At 38.5% G+C, this 5,731-nt stretch overlaps 1 pseudogene; it reads left to right on the forward strand.

Moving 5' to 3' along the window:
* Positions 1-4,314: 4,314 nt before the first annotated feature.
* LOC139002112 (phospholipid scramblase 1 pseudogene) lies at positions 4,315-5,014 on the forward strand (annotated as a pseudogene).
* The last annotated feature ends 717 nt before the right edge of the window (positions 5,015-5,731 follow it).

Consider the following 5,731-nt stretch of genomic DNA (forward strand, 5'->3'; position numbering starts at 1 on the left):
TTCACCTTCAACTTCAGTCAGTTACCTGCGATCAATTATGGTCTGAAAATATTAAGTGAAAAAAAATCCAGAAACAAACAAATTGTAAGTTTTAATTTCATGTCGTTCCGAGTAGTGTGATTAAATCTCAGGCTGTCCTACTTTGTCCCACCCAGGATGTGAATCTTCCCTTAGTCCAGCCTATCCTCACTGTATATGCTCCATATCCTTAGTCACCTGGTTGTCATCTTGGTTAACAGATCTCTTATGAGAATGAAAGAGAGAGAAAAAGGAAGATAGAGAGAGAGCATACATGAGCACATTCATTTAATCTTATAATAGTATAATGTTATAAATGTTCAATTGTATTATTATTTTTAATCTCTTACTTTGCATAATTTATAAATTAAAATTTATTACACACACACACACACACACACACACACACAGTATGTATAGGGTTCAGGACTACCTGTGGTTTTAGGCGTCCACCACAGGTCTTGGAACATGTCCCCGGGAATAAAGGAGGCCTACTGCATCTTCCAGGTGCTCTCTCTGCCATCCCTCACCTGTAGGCTGCATGTCTATCCCACAGCCCTAACTTTGTGTTTCCTTTGACCACTAGTATTGCCCCATCTTAGGTTGAACCATCATCTAGCCCTGCTTTGTATCAAGGGATCCCAAGAAGGCTTGTGTTATATGTGGGAAATTGGCGTGCTTTTTCTGACATCAGTTTGAAATCTCAATAACATTGCAAGCTTCGCTCTCTTCCCTGCACATCAATCTATGTGCTGACTTCACTTCTGCTGAGAAACTTTTTTCCTTAGCTCCTTTATAGAGTTGATCTTCACTCCTTGAACTTTTAATTAGTATCAGAGAAAAACAAAATCAGACTTGCATAAGGAGATACTTTATCGTAAGAGGGAGGAAGGAGACTCCTGCAATAGGAGAAGGGAAACTGTTGTAATAGAGAGAATGCTTGGGCCATAAGCTCTGTGAGCATCACAAAGATTAGTCAGAAAAGGTCTTTGCTTTTAGAGGAAACAAGAGTAGGAAGAACCAGGTTGGGAGTTAGGATGAGTGAGAGTGGCTGTGAAAAGACAGTAGATCAGAGACCGCTACTCTGAGGTTAGTTAACATATTGTCAGAAGGGGCATTAAGAAGAGGTCCTGTACTGGCTCAGGCTGAGGGTGAATCAAAAGTCAGTGGCCTGGACAAAGGAAATGTAATCAATATATGGTTAAAAAGCATTTTTTCCCTGACTTATGAGTAGGGATGAAACGGTCAGCTAGTCATTATGAGGGAAAGAATGGGAATTTGGAGGCTCCGTGTCCAACCTTGTCATAGGTAGAAAAATGGGGCATCTATGAGTCTGATCTAAGTCATGTGGGGAATGGTGTTTCTTTGCAATAAGACATATTCTGGAACACAAAAGGTGAAGTAACTTCTTTAACTGTTGCTGTTTTCCAGGACCATAGAGTTAAGGCAGAATCCAGCGTTGCCATCAGTGTACTCGTTTCATTTTCCGTAGTCTGACTTCTTTCCAGAAATGTGCTTCCCGACTCCCTCATGTCTGTATTTTAGATCCATCCAGTTTGTCTTTATCTCTCTCAGCTCTTGCCTTACATATTTTTCCTTAAAAGTTTTATTGTTATTATTAAAAATTAAGTTATAAATTTAAGCAAAAATCTCAAAATATAAAAGTATATAATAAAAATAAAAATGCTACTTAACCTCATATCTCTAAGTATGTTCCCTCCCAAAACCAACTCCATTTATGCAAGAATAAGGAGAAGTAAAAATAAACTATAAAAATTATCTTATATTGTAATATTTTCTATGATTTTAGACATTTTCATTGATCAAAAATGCATTTGGTTTCCTCTCTGAATTTTATGTGTAACTCTAAATCAAGGCCCCTCTGTACCCAGGTGCTCTATGAGGTTATTAGGACTTTGGTTCCTTCTATATTTAGGATCTGCTTTGCTTAGCATTGGCTTCATTTTACCAAATGGTGAAAAATATGGCGACTAGCAGTCTAAACTTGCATTCTATTAAATGAAAACATCTAGATATTTTGTTCCAATTAAATTTGGGATTTGATCTTATTGTTCTCAAATGAACCAAAAAAGTCCTCCCGAAAGAAATTGAGAAGCTCCAGAGACATCCTAGGATGGGCAGAGTCCCAAAGCACAACAGCCAGGTGACCACTCCGTCCACTGAGATGCCCCCACTGGAGTGGCCATCTGGCTGTTGTATTGTGGGACCTTTGGTTCATTGCCTTGGAGAAGTTTATTTAGTTGGTGAGGTTTGATACCAGGTTTCCAGTCAAATCTTTTATAAACTATCAGTTTAACTCCTAGTTTTTAGCCTTAATTCTTGCCTTTGGCTTCATAAGGACTTGACATTTCTGAATGGCAAGCCTCTTGGGATTCTCAGGGAAAGCAGTTTTCCCTCCTCTATGTGTCCTCCTGTGAGCACACCAGCTATGCTTCCTTTGTTCCTCTTCCTCAGTTATACACCTCCACCCACTCATGTTCCAGAGGTTTCTTAGAATCTATTTTCTATCGATGCCCCTCCCTTAATCACATTCTCTTGATTGATGTTTTACCTTTTTAAATCCTGTATCTTTATTTACTGAAGTCTTGGGAGAGAAAGGTGATAATGGTGATCAACCCTTGAATAAAATGTGTCCTACTCATGAAATTTTTGGTGTTTCAGAGCTTTGTCCTTGGACATCCGCATTCTACCTGATCTAGCTGAAAATGTGATCCTCACAATGCACTTTAAGTATATCCAATTCAGGGATTCACAGCAAAAAATTGCAAATGAATGTTATTATCTATTCATGTTTCATAAACGTATACAATCTACAGTTTATATTTAATATTGATGTCATTTGGCATCCTGTGTGAACATTCCCTCAATTTACAACATTCTGGAGCCTGAGACATTTTGCTGCTCATGTTCTTATTACAATGTACTCACAGGAGAAGTCTTCAACTGTGGTAGGTTTTTACTGTACTCTTAAAGTTATGAGATTTGAACATGTTATTCAACATCCTTTAGCTTCATTTTCCTGGAGAGGTTGAATTTAAAAAGTCATTTTTAAAAGTCCTTTTATCACCAGAATTTCATATTTCTCTAATTCTGAATAAGATTGGATAATCCACCTACATTCTATAGACCAGGCAAATGTTAAGAATTGTGCCAATGTCTAGCACACAGTGTGTGTTCAATGCATTTTTCTGAATGAAAATAATTGGAATTTATAGTCACTCATTCAACCAATCAACAACCAAGTATTTACAGAATGCTTACTCATGCCAGGTGTAACTCTAGGTTGGGATGAAGCAGTGACTAGACAGAGCATGGGGTCTGTCCTCATGAAACATAAAATCTAGTGGTAAAATACATAATAGAAAAGTAAGACAATATGCATTTGAAACAATTGTGATAGGATTTATAAGGAGACTAAATAAGTTAAGCACATGTAGGTGGATGGTTCTGCTATTTGATAATGAATGCTCAGAAAAGGCATCTCTTACTAAGTGATATGTGATGAGTCTGCTAAAAGTAGAGCTGAGAATGTTCTAGATGGAGAAAACAGTGCAAAGGCCTTGACGCAGAAACTTTTAGAGTACTGAGAAACTGAATGGAACCTTCTGGAATCTATGATGAAGGAAGAAAGTTGGAAAGGTAGGCAGAAGACCCAAAATAAGAATTTTTAGATTTTATCCTAGGTTTTAATGTGACTCATTAGAAGAATTTTAACGTGTGTAATGATATGAACTAATTATACTAAAAGAAGGTATAATCTATGTCTTCTGTAGGACTCAACCACTCTATTTACCTTACAACTTACTTGCATCTGGCATTTCCCATTGCCTTTGTTTGCTTAATTTTTCTCCTTAGTATGTATTATCATCTGGCATACTAATACATTTATTTTTATTTTTTTGTTTATTGTGTGTTGTTTCCACTAGAATGAAGTTCTGTAATAATTGGATTTTTGTCATTTTTGTATCTCTAGCTGATAGAAAAGTCCCTAGCACATAGTATACTGATTGATTTTAGGGAGAGAGAAAGAGATTGATTGATTTGTTGTTCCATTTATTTATGCATCCATTGGTTGCTTCTTAGATATGCACAGACTGGAGATGAAACCTGCAACCTTGGTGTATTGGGACACGCTCTAACAAACTGAGCTGCCTGGCCAGGGCCCCAGCACATAGTGTGCTTTCAATAAATAGTATTGAATCAAGCAATGGAATTTTGTGATGGGGAAGGATGGTTCAGTGGGCTTTCTTGTGCAACACCAGCCATTGTATAATCAGCTGGGTATGATGGATGCCAGCATCATCACCTCTATCAGACTGTCCACCAGGGTTGACATATTTCAGTCAGATAGATCAGATACTCATTCATCAGCAAGTTGAGCTTCTGGACGTCTTAACAAGTTTTAGATCTAGTATTAAATATAAAATGAAGGACAGCCTTAGACAAACTATTTACTTTGCAGTGGAGGATAGTGATTTCTGTACCTGAAACTGCTATGGGACTTTTAAGTCTTTTACTGTTAAGGATTCTTGATAACAGGGGCCAAGCGGTCATAACTCTGGAGATACCACGGAGGTATGCCAGCTGTAGATGCCCCTGCTGCCCTCAAGAGATAGAAATCCTCACTCCTCCTGATACACCAGCAGGTTATGTTTCTCAGAATTGATACCCATGCCAGCCAAAGTTTACAGTTCAAAATGAAGAGGAGAGAGGATGTACTAAAAATTATTGGTCCATGTTGTGGTGATATTGATTTTGAGATTAAATCTCTTGATGAAGAAAATGTGGTTGGCAAGATTCCCAAGCAATAGACTGGTTTTGTGATTTATAGATGCCAATAACTTTGGGATCCAGTTCCCTTTAGAACTTGATATGAAAATAAAAGCTGTGATGCTTGGCATGTGTTGCCCCATTTACTTCATTTTTTGTTTTTTAAAGGACTGGAGGCAAAGAACAGAGAGCAGGAGTTTGGTAGTGAATTTACAAAACTCTCTTTGGGAGAAAGAAATAAGAACCAAGGTGGGATATCTATAATAATAAAAGCGTAATATGCTAATTAGACTGGACAGCTGACTGACCTTCTGGACGTCATTCCAGATGTCCTTCTGGACAAAGTTGCCATGGCAGGGGCCGAGGCAAAGGTAGTTAGGGGCAATCAGGAAGACAGGGTGGTCAGGAGTGATCAGGTAGGCAGGCAAGCAGTTAGGGGCAATCAGGCAGACAGGTGAGTGGTTAAGGGCAATCAGGCAGGCAGGCAGAGTTGTTAGGGGTGATCAGGCAGACAAGCGGCTAGGAGCCAGCAGTTCCGGATTGCGAGAGGGATGTCCAAATGCCAGTTTAGGCCCAATCCCATAGTAGGACATCCCCCGAGGGGTCCTGGATTGCTAGAAGGTGCAGGCTGGGCTGAGGGACCCCCATATATATATATGATGTTTTAGACAAAAGTAATGAGAAAGAAGATGAAGAGAAGATAAATTAAAGCTTTAGTTTGAAGGTATAATTGATGGTATTTGCTGCTGGGTTGAATTTGAGAAAAATAGGAAATGCAAAGATTCAAGAATGGCTTCCTAGGTTTTTATTTAGCAACTGCATAAAATAATGTTATTTTCTGAAATGGGAAAGTGAAGGGGATAATCATGTTTTAGGGTAGAAGTTAGTGGGAACTAAGAATGTCATTCAATAGCCAAGTGGA

The sequence above is a fragment of the Myotis yumanensis genome, unplaced genomic scaffold (assembly GCF_028538775.1).
Source record: "Myotis yumanensis isolate MYYU_CA2020_CCGP unplaced genomic scaffold, mMyoYum1.0.hap1 SCAF_2, whole genome shotgun sequence".
In the NCBI taxonomy this organism is placed as follows: domain Eukaryota; kingdom Metazoa; phylum Chordata; class Mammalia; order Chiroptera; family Vespertilionidae; genus Myotis; species Myotis yumanensis.